The 17,698-nt window shown below is 32.7% G+C and overlaps 1 long non-coding RNA gene and 1 pseudogene across 1 annotated transcript; both read left to right on the forward strand.

The window, feature by feature from the left end:
* The first annotated feature begins 8,739 nt into the window (after window positions 1-8,739).
* LOC105113143 (probable protein phosphatase 2C 15) lies at window positions 8,740-12,760 on the forward strand (annotated as a pseudogene).
* An 800-nt stretch (window positions 12,761-13,560) lies between these two features.
* Window positions 13,561-15,165, forward strand: LOC105113137 (uncharacterized). Its single transcript, XR_839888.1, has 3 exons — window positions 13,561-13,737; window positions 13,848-14,027; window positions 14,900-15,165. It is a non-coding gene; the product is annotated as an uncharacterized LOC105113137 (long non-coding RNA).
* The last annotated feature ends 2,533 nt before the right edge of the window (window positions 15,166-17,698 follow it).

Below are 17,698 nucleotides of genomic sequence, written 5' to 3' on the forward strand. Positions count from 1 at the left end.
TAAGTTATTATTGATTTAATTAGGGTCGCTTGGTTTTTTGTGCTTTTTTTGGCACATTGAATTTATTTAAATGCCCGTGAAGACAAAAATTTTGTTTATTTTTTTTTATTATTAATGTAAATGTTTGAAACAACTTATATATTTTAATTAATTTTATAAAATTTTAAATTAATAATTATATAAATTTTTATGATCATAAAATTTATATGATTTGAATTAGTGATTTTCTAGAAAATAAATCTAGAATTTATCAAGTTAAATTACAGTTTTTTTTAATTTTTTTCTTTTTATAAACACAGTATAATGATTATATAATCTTTGAATTTAAAAAATCTTAACCCCCTATTTAGTGACGTGTTGCTTCTTTTATCTTAGTTTTTTTTCATAGTTTCCATGTAGTTTGAAGGGTAAATTATTAAACTTGAATTTAAGATTTTATAAAATTTAAATTTTAAAAACTAACTTATATTTAAAAAATTTATCCAAGTTTACTTGATTTTTTTTATTGTTAGGGTTGTTTTTTATTTTTTTACATGGCATTGAATTAAATAATTTTATGAGATGCAAGCAGCTTAGTGATTAAAGCCTTAAAATTATTTTTTTATTTTTTTGAAAGCACATGTATTATCTTGAATTTTTTTACATTTAGTTAAAAAATTTATAACATATGGTGTAGCTCCAACCACTAATCTTTGGTTCACAATACTTGACCTTTCTAATTTGTTTTGTTGTAGATTTTGTAAGGTTAGCACATTCTCTTACCTTGAATAACAAGTTTTAGAAGTTAATCATGATTGATAAAAATTGATTTAATATATTATAATTTTAATATTTTAAAAAATAATAAATTATTTAATATATTAATATTTTAAAATGTTTTTATTTAGTATGCATTAAATTATTGACTTTCTAATATTTTTATATTTTTAAAAATTTTAAAAAAATATCTAACCAACAACATATACTGTTAAAAAAATAGTGCTAAAATGTGTCAGGTATCAAAACACACGTAGTATTTGAATAAATTATGCAATACAAACAATTTTAAGAGTAAAATCAAGTCATTATCTTAAATAGGGTTAGGTTTTCATTCAATTAGTTTTAGGATAGAACATGTGACGTCAACTCAGATTAGATGGGAATCATTAAATAAAAGTATTCAATTATACTTTTAAATATGTTTAGAAACTATTTGTGTTGGATAATTTAGTTATAGATTATCTATATATACTTGGAGCCCTTTACCCTCAATCTTATTTCCTAAGGTCGCACGAAGCTTTTGTATTTTGAATAGAATTTGGTTACTGTTTGGAAATAAAATATATATATATATATATATATATATAGTTAGTTAGTTAGTTAGTTGAACAGACATAAATAAAAGCATAGAAATAAAACTATTTCCAAAACAATTTTAGAGTAGATTTTTGTACATTTAAAATAAGAGACATAAAGAAACATGTTTTTATAAACAATATTCATTAGTTTTTTTTAAAAAAATATCTTTGTATAAAACTCTCAATTCTAAAATTATTAAATAATATTTATAATGATAAAAAATATTATTATTATAATTTTAAAAACCAATTTAAGGATTGATTTGGACAAAACTCAAGTTATTGGTGGAGATCTGAGTCACGGGTCAACTGGAGCAAGGCTCAATTCACTACTAGAGTGAATATTGACCCGGATCAATATAAAAATAAAAATGGTTGGTATTATAATTTTAAAATCTAACCTGAAGGTCGACCCAGAGTAAGACCCGAGTCAAGTGCTAAAAGAGTCAACTCAGGTCATGAATCAGAAGGGTCAACATAATATAAAAATGATTATTATTATAGTTTTAAAATATAATTGAATGTCAACCCAGGTCACGAAATGGAATGGTTAACCAGGGTTAATGTAATAATAAAAAATAATTATCATAATTCTAAAATCTGACTTGGAGATCAACCGAGGTAAGACTTAGGTAATGAGTTGGGAGAGTCAACATAGTTTGATCGGAGTCAGTATATGAATAAAAATAGTTATTATCAAAGTTTAAAAACCTGACTCAAGAGTTGACTCAAGGCAAGGTTCAAGACACGGGTCAAAAAAGTCAACCCAACCGGCCCAATTGTTTTTAGAAAAACAATAAAAACAATTTCATGTTGATCATTTTTTTATTGAAGAAGTCAAACTGATTTTTTGCTCATATTTTATCTCAGATTGATCTAGGTTTTTGACTAAGTTATATTAAGGCAATTCTTTCTTTATTTTTTTTTAAATCCTTACTAATTCAGACCTCGAGTCAATCTTGGTTTTATAACTAAAGTTATTATAATATTATAATTTCTAACATTCAATATAAATTAAAGTAACAAATAATAATATTTAATTATTTTTTAAAATACACAAGTTTCACAACAATACATATTAAGAGTAAAATAATTTTTTTATATTTTATTTTGTCTTATCCATCAAAACTAGATAAAATATAAAAATAATTATTTTATATTGTAATTCATTACCAACCATAATTCTATCTTTGTCTATTTTTCTATCTTGTATTTTTTATTTTTTTATTTCTATCCTTTTTTTATTCCAAAAAAATAACCAATCACTACTATCAATTTATACATAAATAAAGCCTCCCGTGTCAACTTGAAATCCCTCGAATTTTGTCATGTATCGATCAGTTTTTTCACTTGCTAATTCCCTCCGCTATTCATAACCGGAGCTCATTCGAAGCCGAGGTTCTTGTCTCCGATGGTCACACCATCTCCTAGCAATATTTAAGGACATTAAGATCTTCACTGATATTTATATTCACAACATAATCAAGTGTAACGGCAAGCAGACATTTCAACTTTAATCAGAATTTCATTTGTATCGATCTCTACGATCTAGTTTCCTATGCTAAATGACGTAAATGTTGTATGTAGAATCTCTAATGAAATGTAAGTTTTTCTATAATTTACAACCTCAGCATCTACAACCTTCATTGTCATTGGTTGCAAGTATATTTTTCTGCATAGGCGGTAACAGTTTACCTCGTTGACTACTTTTTTTTCACTTCGATGGCAAGATGTGGTGTTTGGTTACTCGGAATGTTTTTTTTTTTCCCCTAAAAAAAGAATGTTTAGAGGAAATGGTGTGAAATCAAGGGGGAGAAATCCGAGCTGGGTGGCCATGGTTGAGGATTGTTTTCTTTCGAAGAGAGATCAATTAATAGAAAAGATAATCTCAAAAGGTTGTTAGTTAAATAGGCTTGTTTCCTTTCTTGGTTCTCTAGATTCAAGCCTCGGAACCAATACTCAAACAAATTTATTTAATTTTTTTTCTGAATAGGCCAAGCTTATGTAGGAGGTGTGCTATTAAAATTACTTAGAATAAAAATAATTTCAATTAACATGTAAGCTGTTTTAAAAATACCATTACAGTTAAAAAGAAGAAGAAAAAGAAGATAGAAACATACCAAACATAGAGAATCACGTTCTTTATGCTAGCGTTTTCCTTTTGTTGTTTTCTAAACCTCAATGAATATTTTTCTTTTTTTTTTGTATTTTTAATCTTTTTTATTTTATTTATATGTGTCACTCATCCAGGATAGTTTTGAAAATAATAATAAAAAACTACTGACAACACCAAATTAAACATGTTAGGTAGATGGTTTACATTAATCATAGTGCAAGGACTTAATTAAAAAAATCAAGTAGAGGGACCTGATTAAACATTTTGAAGAGCTATAGGGACAACATATGTCTTAAACCGAGGGAAACTTCATCCTTCTCGAATATTGACGAGCCTAGATTAAAACGTTGTTTTTTTTTTTTTTTTCCTTGGAGCAAGCAGGCCTGGCATGTGGGCTGTGGGGGCGAGAAAGGCTCGTTCTCACATGCTGTTCAAGATCAGCACTGAAACGAATTTATGTTTTTGAGTGCAAACTGATTTTGAGAGCATACAGATTTCTTTAAATATCTTTGCAAGTGATGGTACAGTTAAACTAACGCCCCCGGATACATTATTACATGTTAAATAGCCTATACAAAATATAGCTCTTGTGATTAGTTCATCACAAATTTTGGAACGAAAACACCGTCTGTCATGCTGTGTTTCTGCAGCCGAAATAAGACCGAGTTTCGTGCGTACAGTAATTAGTAATAGTATTTTTTATTTAAAAATATATTAAAATATTATTTTTTTAATTTTATAAAAAATAATTTTAACATCAACATATTAAAATGATATGAAAAAATTAAAAAAATTAATTTAAAATAATAAAAAAATATTTTTTTAAAATATTTTAAAACACAAACAAAAAAACACTAAAGATATTTAATTTAAAAAGATTTATATTTGCTTGTAAAAATAAAAGAAAAAAATCTAAATCCATACTTGGTACATAGCATAGGGGAGAAATGGAACTTGGTTAATTGGAAGTAATGAAAAAAAATATTTTTTAATTTTTTAAAAATATTTTTGAGATACAAAACAAAAAAAACATTAAAGATATTTAATAAAAAAAAAAGATTTATATCTGCTTATGAAAATAAAAGAAAAAAGCTAAACCATACTTGCTACGTCACACAGGGGAGCAATGGAACTTGGTTGTCCTCCTCCCAAATGACTAGTAGCATACTTATAGTTGCTTTAAAAAATAAAAATTATTGAGCGAGCTATGTATGAGAGTCTAAATCTTACTTATTGTATTTATCGTAACTTATAGTTAATGGCATTTGTATGTCTCCGATCGAAGGTATACTTGGAAATATCTTAAACTTTGACCAACATAAATATAATGAGTCTTTTCGGATAAAAAAGATGATGTCATGTTAGCATAATGTTTCGTTTTTTTAAAAATTAATTTTAACTTGATTTGATTTTTGTTTTCAATTAATATTTTTAAATTATTTTAATATGTTGATATTAAAAATATTTTTTAAAAAATAAAAATATTATTTAAATATATTTCTAAGTAAAAAACACTTTAAAAAATAATTATTATCATACTTTCAAATACCTTATAAATAAGTAAATAATTCTCTATTTTTTATAACTTAATCCTCAACGGTTTAAAACTCTTTAACCAAGTCTCTTGATTTTCATGTTCATCATTGTGTTGTCAAGACATCTTGTTTTTTTTTTCTAAACTCCTCCCGGGTTGGTTTTTAATTAAATAGGTCAAAGGGTACCCAAAAAATTTAGAAAAAAACAACTACAACTACAACAGATGTTTTAACGGAACATTAGTCAACAATAGTCAAAGGACTGAGTTATAGATTTCCAATCATGAGGGGCTAAGTCGTCTGGGTTCAAAAACCATTAATGCTATTGAATGTAGCAAGGAGGGCATGCTTGGCCATCGACGCTCCCCCTCCCCTGCGGAGAACAATGATTGTACGGATTACCATTTGTCGAGCAATTGAAATTTGAAATGAAGCTAGCATCTTTTTACGGCAATTCTATGCATCCATGCTGCCTCCATTTTCTTTATTTCGATGGCCCTTCAGGCCTCAACTATGGCCAATATATAGTAATTGACAAGTAAGGTGTCCTAGCAAGACCACATGCAGGCTAATCACATGGCTCGAGATAAGGATGTTGTTTTTTTTTTAGAATAAAATGATTTGGAGTAAATTGTTGTTCGATTCTTGTATTTTTAAGCTAACTAATTAATTAATCCCTTTGGTTTAAAAACCGAATATCAAGTTCTTATATTTTCATATTTGTTGTCTTAATTCCTCTTCAACTTGCTTGAATTACATGTTCACGCTGCCTTGGTAAGTAACTGTGGTGAGCACGGGCAAACCTGAGATGCTCGTGCTTGCTATGGACAGAGTAGTGGACAAGTCCGAGATACTATTTTTTTTTTATAAAAAAACAAAATTTTCTTTGTTGTTAATCAAGATCTACAACATCATCTGCTATGGATAAAACTAAAAATACATTTAAAAAATCAGTTTAGAGATTTCCAAAAGAATTAACATTAAATTTTGATTAAAAAACCAGCATGTCATTTTCAAAATAAAAATGATCAACTTACAAAATCATCAAATAAAAAACACTAAATTATGATTTACTCGGGGGTTTAAATAATATTTAACATAACGTTAAATTTTAATTTAATCTACTTTTGATTAAAAAAATTATAAGCATGATTGATTAAGATTAATTTTGATTTGAATAAAAATGATTAACTTTAAAAAAATGATTTCAATCATTATTTATCAAACATATTTCTAATTTAACCATCTTTTTCATAAATTACTTATAAACAATAACTCAAAATTAAAAATTATAATTTTAAAGTTATGCCAAATGCACCATTAATTAGTTTCTATTTACCACCCAACCCAATACCAGGTGTATTCACAATTGACCATCACGTTTATCTCGTATATGTCTCGATTAATCGCTTGCTAGCGTCATCCTTCATTTGTCGCGCCTTGTTATAATTGTTGCCTGAACCATTCACTGAAAGAAGCGGAGACCGTCAAAGTTCATCTCTTGGAGATTGAAAGAAAAAAACACTGAGCACTTGAGGTTGTATTTTAGCCGGGAAAGAGATTTTTTTTTTATGTATATATTTGGGTTTGATTTTTTTATGTCTGTTATTATTACAATATTTTACTTGTTTAACGGATTAACAAAATATACAATAAATTCAAAAATTATATATAATAAATTTAAAAATTAATTGTGATATATATATAAATGATTTGAATATTTCAAATTATTAAAAAGAAAAATAATAGCTACAATTAATGCTAAATATTAATAAAAAAATAAAATTTAAGAATATACGTAAATGACTAGATCAGTGATATCCATTATCAGATCTCAAGTTGAGATCATGATTTAATGATTAGTAATTTTCTTAAAGTTTCTTATCATGTATTTGCTAAGGCTGCTGCCCTTCAAAAATTATGAATTAGAGTTTTTGAAAATAAAATAGAAAAAAAATTATAATATAATTTTTTATATTGTTAAACACTTAAATATTATAGTGATATCTAAAAAGCATTTGCCTGTGTAATAATGATTATTTTTTAAAATTATTTTTAATATTAATAGATTAAAATGATTTAAAAATATTTAAAAAATATTATTATTATTTTTAAATAATGATTTTGAAACGTTGCCTTAAAAATTGGTGACTCCGGCGGTTAGCCCATCCATTAATCCACAGATTTGACATCCAAAGAACAGTCCAACCACATAATTTTTTTTGTAAAGGACACGTATACCACCCCCATCTGTGTATAGATAGAAATTACAATTATTGCCAAATTAAGACACGTACACCACCCCCGTCTGTGTATTGATAGCTGCAGAACACTTGCAACCTCCTTCTGGACTCATGAAAGAAAAAACATTTACTTAAAATTTAAAACCCTAAAAAATGATCTGGATGCTGTTCTTTTTACCCTCTTTTCTTCCAGCTTCAACCTTCAACTATCAAGACTGTCAACTGCATGCTGCCCTAGTTCCATTCTAGCTCATTTTACCTATCAAATCTAATGAAAGTGGAAAAATCGTCTTGCTAAAGAAGGCATGAACTCATTTTTTATTTTTATTGTTCCTCTGTTATTCACCCAGCTCCAAGCCCAAAGTATCATCTTTGGTTAGATAAACAAGCAACACACTCGATACTTCTTAGTAACTTTATAACACTCTTGTACTTCATTGGGTTTGTGTGATTTATTCTTATGACTGTAATTCTGGCTTTCTAACTTCTATTTTTTTTTGTTCCCGATAATAAAAAAAAAGAAAACAAAGGGGGCATGGCACAAACAAGGATAGATTTTTAACAGAAAGGGAAATGTGGCTATGTGAAGGGGTTGCTTTATAGATCCAGCAAAGCTTCTCCTTTTTCTTTCTCTAATTGAAAATGTTGTCTTTTTAAGCAATCCCTTTTGTTTTTCTTAGTTAAGTTTCCGTGAAAAAGTGATTTTTTTTCAAAAGAAAAAAAGCTACCTCTGTTTGGTAGAGGAAAATGTATAGAAGCTGATCTGGTACTTAAAATTTATTTGAATCTTTCACCTTTTATTTTGTTTATTTCTATATTTATGACATGGGATTTTGTTTCTTTTATTGAAAGATTTTTGGGTTTTTAGATTAATGGTATTACAGTTCACTTTTTATAAGCAAAAAAGCTTCCGTATCCTTGTAATTGTGGCGGTGGCTCCTTTAATGCTTCATCAGATCTGGATTTTTGTCTCTGCTAAGAAACACAAAACCAGACATTCTTGCTTCTCCCTGGAATTTCACATTCTCTTACTAGAGCTGGCAGCTTATGTTTTAACAGATTATTACGTACGGTTTTAGCTAGGCTTACTTTTGGTGCTAAACTGTTTTAACTATATAAGGCTTACAGTAGAGCTTTTGGTCTTCTAATTGGAGATTATGGTTATTTTTGTTATGCTGGTTGTTCACTACAAATGCATCTTCCTTACACTGCATGCTTAGTTTAGATGTGTTCATTTTCTGCTTGATCTTAGTTTAAAACTCGCTATTATTATCTGACTGATGACTGTAGATCAAGTTACAAAAATTGGCGATTGATTGAAAATTTTTAATTCCAGTGTTGAGTTTTGGAATTTTCATGCGAACGGGGTTGGCGGGTTTGATATATTCTGGGAGAACCATTGATATCAAGGAAGCTATGTTTAAGTTGGATTGCACCGGATATAACCATAAGCACTTCGATTTTTGGGGTATGATATGCTCTTGAGACAAAAGAAACCAGTAACTTGAAGGTCTGAGGTCCAGACTCCGGTGGTTAAGATATTGGAGTGGAAGATAATAGCTTCTGGAGAAGAGAGGCGTCGGCGTAATAATCTTGTGCCTCTTGCTGCTTTGATCAGCAGAGAAATGAGGATCGAGAAGATGCAGAAGCCAATTGTCAAATATGGTCATGCAGCCCAGTCTAGGAAAGGGGAGGATTATTTCCAGATTAAGATGGATTGTCAACGGTTACCAGGGAATTCGTCATCAACATTTTATGTGTTTGCGGTAATTCTTATTCTTTTAACTCCTCTTCAATATAGGAGCGGCTTGAAGACAATAAGAGGATAAAAAATTATAAACGAGCAATTTTTATTTTATATTTGGAACCTTTTGTTAAGTGGGGTAATTTTTATTTTATAAAATATAATTAATAAATATATTTTATAAAAAAGTAATTAACAAATATACCTTCTTGGAGTATTTTTTTGGTAAGTGAGGATATCGGGTCATTGACCAAATTGCCTATATGCATTAACAGGCTCTGCTTCAATCCTTGGCGAATGCAGTTTCTTTTGTATTGTTGTGGGCATGAGGACACGGTGCACCAAACTTTGAGTTGGGTGATATATTTCTATGCTGTCCACTTTTCAGTGTTGTTTTCTCTGTAAAACCAACTTTGGAAGAATTTTTGCAGTTGGGGTATTCATTTGTTATTTTATCTATTTGATTGATGATCTAATATTCCAAAGAGTTTTATTCTGTTGTTGACCAAGGGCAATGGTTGCTTCAAACTTAACAACTTTCCCTTTTCCAGTCCCTGTTATAGTAATGTATGTAAAGTGGAAAACGTTGAATGACCTCCTTTAACAGAGTTCAGAAACAAACAAAGTATCTGTAAGACCTGAATGTGTTTTCTACCGCTATATCTTTCTTGTTCGATAAGATGGTCTTTGTTCTCTCCTAACTTTCAGATCTTCGACGGGCACAATGGAAATGCTGCAGCAATATATACAAGGGAGAATTTGTTGAATCATATTTTGGGTGCTATTCCACGTGATCTTGGACGGGAGGAGTGGCTTCAAGCTTAACCCCTTGCTTTAGGTGCTGGATTTGTGATGACTGACAAGGAGTTCCAGAGCAGAGGCATGGGATTATTTACCCCGATCCTTCAGTTTTTTTTTTTTTTATCCTTTCTAGGTTTCCATTTTGTGCATTTAGGTAACTCTGATAATTTCTGTTTAAATCTATGCTATGCCTTTCTTCAGGAGAAACATCAGGTACCACAGCAACATTTGTAATAGTTGATAGATGGACTGTTACTGTTGCTTCTGTTGGGGACACGCGTTGTATTTTAGATGCTCAGGGTGGTGCTGTTTTCTCCTTAACTGTTGATCACAGACTTCAAGAGAATGTGGAGGAGTATGTGTCTATTCTCAAGACCTTATTCATTCTAAATATTTGACAGAAGTATAAGCTGTTCTACAATATCTGTGGGAGGAAAAGGGTGACTGCAAGTGGTGGGGTAGTTGGAAGGCTTGGCACTGTTGGTGGTGTTGAGGTGGGGTGCTTTTAGATTTTGCACGCTATTCTTATTACAATGTTAAAGTCTTACTGCTTGTCATTTAAATGAATGTTCTTTCAGGCGATGGTAATTTTGGTATATCTGTATATATATTTTGCTAAACCTTTAAATGCTACAGATCGGTCCACTTCGCTGTTGGCCTGGAGGTTTATGCCTTTCTAGGTCAATTGGAGACATGGATGTTGGAGAGTTTATAGTTCCTGTTCCATTTGTCAAACAAGTGAAAGTAAGAATCATTTTCAGTTTACTTCTACTAAGTATTTTTTTAGTTGTTGAATGTATTGTACTCTTTTAATTATTTTCTTTCTCTGAATGCAAAGCCTGTACAGTAATACTTAATGTCTGTGCTGTCCCTTAGCATGAACTCTAATTTACTCCATTCCATATAAAGCTATCAAATGCAGGTGGGAGGCTTATAATTGCTTCTGATGGCATACGGGATGCTCTATCCTCAGAAATGGCAGCAAAATCTTGTCATGGTTTAGCAGCTGAAATTGCTGCCAGATAAGTAGTAAAGGTGATTAACATTCTTTTCTGCAGCGTTTCTCCTTTGCCAGTCTTGGTTCAATTAGAGTGCCCTTCAAATTTCCAATCCAGTTTTAAAATAATATGCATGTTGATATTATGGGCAAAGCTGACTTGAAGTAGCATCTTGCTTTTAATGAATGCTTGTGTTATATACTAAATGCTCAAATTGCTTTCTTCATTTTATATGTTGTTCTTCAGGAAGCATTAAGGACAAGGGGACTAAAGGATGATACAACCTGCGTAGTTGTTGACATAATTCCTCCTGACAATTCAATTCCACCTCCAACTCCTCCCAAGAAACAGAACAAGCTAAGAGCCTTGTTGTTTAGGAAGAAATCCCATTTTTGTGCCAGTAAGCTATTGAAGAAGCTTTCTGCCATAGGTATAGTTGAAGAACTGTTTGAAGAAGGGTCAGCTTTGCTTGCTGAAAGGTTAGTGCTGTCATTTTTGCATGCATTTTTTCACTTTGATTTCCCCCCTGCAATACTCCACCCTTGTCCTTCATTTTACATCATATGGAATGAAAAGTAAGTTTTTAGCAGGAGGAGAGGAAACATGCATCATGTTCTATCAGTTTCATATCATATGTTATCGCTGTGTTAACTCTTGACAGTAGCAAACAAACTCAAGTGATTTTTTATTAGGAGGTATTATGTGCACTCCCTCTATGAAAGGACTGTTGCTCCTAACGTACATGAGCTACGAGTTATGACTAGTCGGGGGGGATTTTGTCTTTGAGTTCCAGTTGTTTATTGTAAATTGTGAATGTATTTTTTGAAGTACCCCTTAACTGTTCCAGTTGTAATTTGTCATTATTTGGACCTGAATTGATTTTTTTCTCTTTGTTCTATCTGTATGTATGTTTTTTTTGGGTCATATGTTATTTAAACATTGTACAAAAGTGATGTAAGGTGCAAGCCTCATGCTTTTCAGTCCTTGGCTATTGTGGCTATGGGATGGGAATTTGTTAGATTTAGATTTGAGCCCTAGCACGTTGAAGAGGAATGCAAGTTTTTAAATAGTTTCTTTGAGTTGACTTTTGTAATTTGTTGCCTGGTAATTTAATTTTAATTAATAGCAGATAAGAGAAATCACAAGCCTTGATCATCTCTGATGAATCTGGTGCGCAGTGGCATATAAAACAATTGGATATCTTGGATCCTTTTTACTTAGTCAATGCTGATAATTTTCATCTCTCTCTAAACACAGTTTACTATGGAGCATGAAAAATTTGTATTGTTACCCTAAAATGTATAGGGTAACAAAACACCCCATAACATCTAGTTTAATTTTTTCAGTTGACGTGTCAGTGGGGTTATCCTTGTTTACTGGTCCATGTTTTATCATGCATACTTGAAATGTGGGAGCTCTGCGCTTGTCTCAATGTCTACCTACATCTTAAGTTGTGTCCTGCAGAAGTGGGAATGGAATTTCTTACTGTACATCTAACTTCTGATTTTTAATGTGTTCTCCAGATTAGGGAATGGTGATTCCACGTCGCAATCAACATGTGTTGCCTGTCAAATTGACCTTGCTCCAAGTGAGGGCATCTCGGTTCATGCTGGGTCTATCTTCTCCACCAGCTCAAAGCCTTGGCAAGGGCCTTTCCTCTCTGCTGGCTGCCGTAATAAGGAGGATGCCATGGAAGGAAAACTTTGAAGTGGAGTCAGAGTGGCATAACTCTTTACTGTCTCACTCATTCTTTCTTTCTTCCTTTTTATTTTTTTTATTTTTTGGTACACGACATTTACCTAGGGCAGGCAGTTGTTTGAATCTTAGTAGGGTGGCGCGGCAAATGTAAATGTAATATGTGCCTATAATGTAAAATTAGCCTTGGCATTCAAAGGAGGAGTTGGTTTAAGGAGCACCTGCTTGGAGTTCCAAAAATGCTGATATTCTGCTAGTAGTGAAAGCTAATCAAGCTGAAGAGTTGGATTATTTTTAAGGCTTGCTATGCTATCATATTCTCTGTGGCTAGAGGAGTGGCCGTTTTATCACCTTAGTGCCGGAGAGGGGTATTCAATCTCCTATCGAGATTTCATGACATCACAAGGGTGCTGGGAAAAAGGAGCAATGCTGTTCTAGACTGAACTTCGTAAAGGACGACTGGCCATAGGTTTTTCAAGGTTGGGCTGCTAAGGTTCCCTTAGATTTATGACAAGCTAGGACTAGGTTGCATAGACAAGTCCATTTTTTCTGTCACAATGACTTGTAAAGAGCACTAATTTTCAAAGAGCCTATAGCTCAACTAGTACCCATCTCCTCTCCTCGCTGGGGGGTCTTGGGTTAATTTACGTTTCCCTCGTGCATCGTTTTGAAGAGTCCAAATCCAAATGCTTTGAGAAGGAGCGGGTTATCGTATAGTTTCCATCTAGCAATTCTTTGTGAAAATTTGAACGCTGTTACATTGGCCTCAAAATTTTTGCAAATGGATCAGAAATGCGTGTATGATCAAAATTTACTGATCAGGGTTAGAATATCAACCTGAATTTTAAAGCGCAATTATACCTGAACAGCAAGGATGGAGGAAGATGGCCAAACAAATCTGTGTGGTTCCCTCCCACATTGGAAGAAGTGGAACTCCATCTCCATCAAATTTCGATAGATAACTTTCACAGAAGCTTTGTGATGGGCCATCCAGTCTTTGCAAATTAATGGTGGGACTAACTTCCTCGTTTAAAACAGTAGGGTTAGTTTTATAATTACTGGTTCCCCAAGTTCAACTTGTTTCCACGAGTCTTCCAGGGGACAAGACATTAACCAGTGTCACAAACGACTGTTACTTTGGACAGTTGTCTTGATTCTGGTTACTATTGACTTGAAAGGATACTTGGATTTACTGTTAATGATGTTGTAAACCGTTACCTCTTCACTGGACAGCGAGGGGAAATTCGAACGAGTCATGGCGAGAACAGGTATGATACCTACCTACTGCTTATATTTTCCACCTTCTTCTTTGCTGGTAATGCAGCATGACAGTACTAATTACAACTGATTAATGACAGACTAATTGTCGATAATGCAGCTGACATCATAGATAGGCTAGTACTTGGATATGAATATGACGGCCAACGGAAATGGCAGGCCTGCAGATTGATCAAATTGGTCACAGTATATGAGACACTTCCACCCTATAGAAGACAAAGCAGCTGGCCATTGACTAATCTTCTCGTACAAGAGAACATTGCCTGTAATTTCTGGTGCAGTAAGACCTTTTCAACTCAAATTCACCTCATTCTAGGACTTTAGAACTGAAAGAAATAACAATACATTCCATACCTCGTATGCAACACTTCATGAGATAATGCGGCACATGTCATATATTTTAATATGCGGTGAAAGCCAATTAAGGCATCACTTCAATTTGCAATCAATATTTTATAATTTGAAAATAACATCGTAAATCAAATAGATATAGAGTATGAAAATCAAGTAAATAAAATGTAATTGACTCTCAAAATTACCAGGTTATGTCCCTTGTTTAGAGGTTACTATGCTGGTCCTATGTTCTGTATAGACCTTTAGATTCTTGTTTTTTTTTACCTGTTTCTTTAATCCTATATTCCCAATGAGTCTCCACAACTTGTTAATCCTCAAAATACCCTTACATGTCGGGATTTATTGTCCTTAATTTCAACATTCTTAGTAAATCTATTTTATAGGCAGACCAAAAATATGAAGCTTGTCAGCCTAGAAACTGGTCCTGGCCCTAACAAAAGCTACCCTTTCCACGTCCACCATGTTGAGGCTGACTTCTGTGCCATCCAGGCTTTGGTGTTGTGTGAGAGAAATAGACCTATCTGTAAGATTACCGTCAGTCACTGTAGCATTCAAACTATCTCTTACTAAAACCAATCCTTTCGGTTAGTTGACTTTGAGTTTTTCAATACCAGTTGCTTTGCTTCACTCCTGTTCAGAGTTACTCTTTCGATCAGTCATTTCAGAACTTTAATCCTTAGTCCTTATCATGCTGATCTCCACTTATGCACCAAACCATTTACTGTTGAGTACAGAAAAGTTCAGATTGCTTGTGCATCAAACGGAACACATTATTCTTTTGTTGCATTTGTCCTGCAGAAAAGAGCTTGAATTCTTCATGAATACAATGTAAGGATTGCCAGGAAAGAGGAAAGGGAACTCAGTCAAAAAGTACAAGATGTTGACTACGAAAAGCTGTCCAGAGAAGGATTTCAATGAAATGGGATATGAATGGTTGTGAGGAGTGCCTGGAAAGTGCTGACCAAAGTCATTTAGGAAAGGAATTAAGGAGTATTTCTCATGCGTTCTTTGTTTCATACAAGCTGCAACAAGCTAGTTCGCATCAGGTTAGTTAGAAAATGCAGGCATGACTTAAGAAATATTAAAGACAACAATTATACGAGGAAAGTTTTCAAATACAACAATCTTGATGGTATAGAACTATAGATAAAATCTAGGGAAACTAGGTGAAGTGTAGTAATCGCTGAAAGAAGTTTACAAGGGGATGTGCTGCTCTTTACGTTTTATACAGATCACTGCGCAAGGGTATAAAGCTCTTGCATTTGTTAGGTAGCTCAATAAAGTGACCTTCTACAGGGAAGGAAGAGACTGCAAGGGAATCGAAAATCTTTCACAGTTTTGAACAGTTAAGAAATGCTCTGCCTTTTCATTCAATTAGCGTATTCCCAAATGGACTTGAAATCATTCTTAGTGGAGAAAAAATTAAGTATTTCTAGCATTATTAAGGTGGTCAAGCTTAAATAGGTTTTAAGCTTTTTTGAGAAACAATGCTTATCTTATAGGTGAAGGAACCAAGAAGTTGACTTAGGTGCTGTTTGTTTAAGCAGTTGCAGCTGTATTTTAAATAAAATACAGCTCCTGCATGTTTAGTTGTGGAAAAAACAGGTTTTACTGTTTATAGGTTCCACCACTTACTGTGTTTGGGATGCATGGTCGCACGAAATAATTTTTCGCTGCTTTTATTTCAACTGTGTTACAACACAGTAAACAATGGCGTGCCTTGCAGAAACACAGAAAAAGGATTCCCAGCTCTTCTCCTTTCCCTTTCCCTTCCCCGTCCTCTTTTTCTGCGTCTACACCATGTCCACTGTTCTGCAACGTGAACAGTGGAGACACCACTGTTCACATTGAAGAACAGTGGAGGCATGGTCTTCTTCTCCTTCTCCTTCTTCTTCTTCTGCACCATGTCCACTATTCACGTTGAAGAATAGTGGATGGTCTTCCCCTTTCCTTTCTCCTTCTTGTTCCCCTTTCCCTTTCCCTTCCCCTTCTCATTCTCTTTTTTCTTTTTCTGCACCATGTCTCCACTGTTCTTTTACATGAACAGTGGACAATAACTACATTGTTAATGGGCTGGATCGGGTCCGGCCCAAATCTAAATGTATTGAATCGGGTGTAACCCAATAAAATTAAAAAAATCTGGAAAAATTTCTCAAATATTATGTTTTATTTGAAAAATTAATGTTTAACATAATTTAATGGCACTATATAATTACATTTGAAGGAAATCAAATGATGATGTAGCATTTGTAGAATTTGATCGTAATCCCAATTTTATTCCTAATGATATTTTATATGATATTGTTACACGCTCAAGGAATTATGGAAATTATAGTCTTTGTTGAATAGATTTAATGCGTAATGAAATTGAACATAGTTTAATGCAACAATAAAAAATACTTTATATAAAGTATTGTTTATTTTATGATGTAATAACATTAGTTAAATCAATAATATTTTAATTAAAAACCATCAATATTAATATATATATATTTTAATTATTTCATAGCTTCAATTTGAAAAGCATTTTTTAATCAAACACTTTAAACTATTTTTTGTTCAAGCTCAATTTAAACCATAGTTTTAACTAAATATATATTTTTTTAAACTAACTGTAATTAAAAATATTTTTTATAAAATATTTTTTTTCAAATTATAATCACAATCATTATTACAATACCAAACACACTTAGCAGATGATGTCTCTCTGTGAATCAAGCTGATCTAACAGCCGTTCTGCTGCTTTCGAATCAAATGGTCCATAGCTCAACTGGGCAAAAGCAAGTAAGAATGTACACTGGGACAATAGGCCCAGAATACAAACACAATATACAAATAAACCCAGAATCTTAGGCCCACGGTAGAAACCCTGAGTAGATACCTGAACACATGCCGGCCCAGCCAAACCATGTGAGTATTCCTGTGAAACTCGGCTTAAGTCGAGCTCAAATTGGAAACCCCAACGCTGTTTTTATGGTTAACCCAACTTTGTCCTTTATTTTTTATACCACCAAGCCTAGCTTCGGAGTAAAAAAAGAAAAAAAAATTTTTGGAAACCACTTCGTTTCGTTTCGTTTCTTCTTTAAAGTTTTGGCAACTTGACCGTCGGTCGTTTTAAGCAAATAGTTTTTTTTAAAAAAAATGAAAAGAAAGAATAAAAAATCATCGACAATACCAATATAAGTCCTTAGCCATCTCCCGCGTACGACGCCCTGGTTTTGAATGGAGTTACAACCTTGTCTAGATCATTGGACCAGAAACGAGCTTCTCTCCCGAGCTGAAAAATAATGTAATTTCATGAACAACCTTGCAGCCTGGTTGACCGTCCCACTGAAACAAACGCCTTTGACGCTCTCCATCAATTATTGCTATAGCCCCACTCAAATGCTGTGCCCTACCGAGCAAATTTGAGTAGAAGTCGAAGGCTCCATGGTCCAGCCCCAGCCCCAAGACAAAATTCTCCTTCCAATTTTCTTATACTCGATTGCGTTGGAAAACGAAAGCCAGTAATCGATTGCATTCAACATCGGAGACATGAGAAAATAAAGCCATCGGCAAACTGCACATGCATTAAATATTTTATGAGTGAATTCATGC

This window comes from Populus euphratica, unplaced genomic scaffold, assembly GCF_000495115.2.
Source record: "Populus euphratica unplaced genomic scaffold, PopEup_1.0 scaffold5.1, whole genome shotgun sequence".
In the NCBI taxonomy this organism is placed as follows: Eukaryota; Viridiplantae; Streptophyta; class Magnoliopsida; order Malpighiales; family Salicaceae; genus Populus; species Populus euphratica.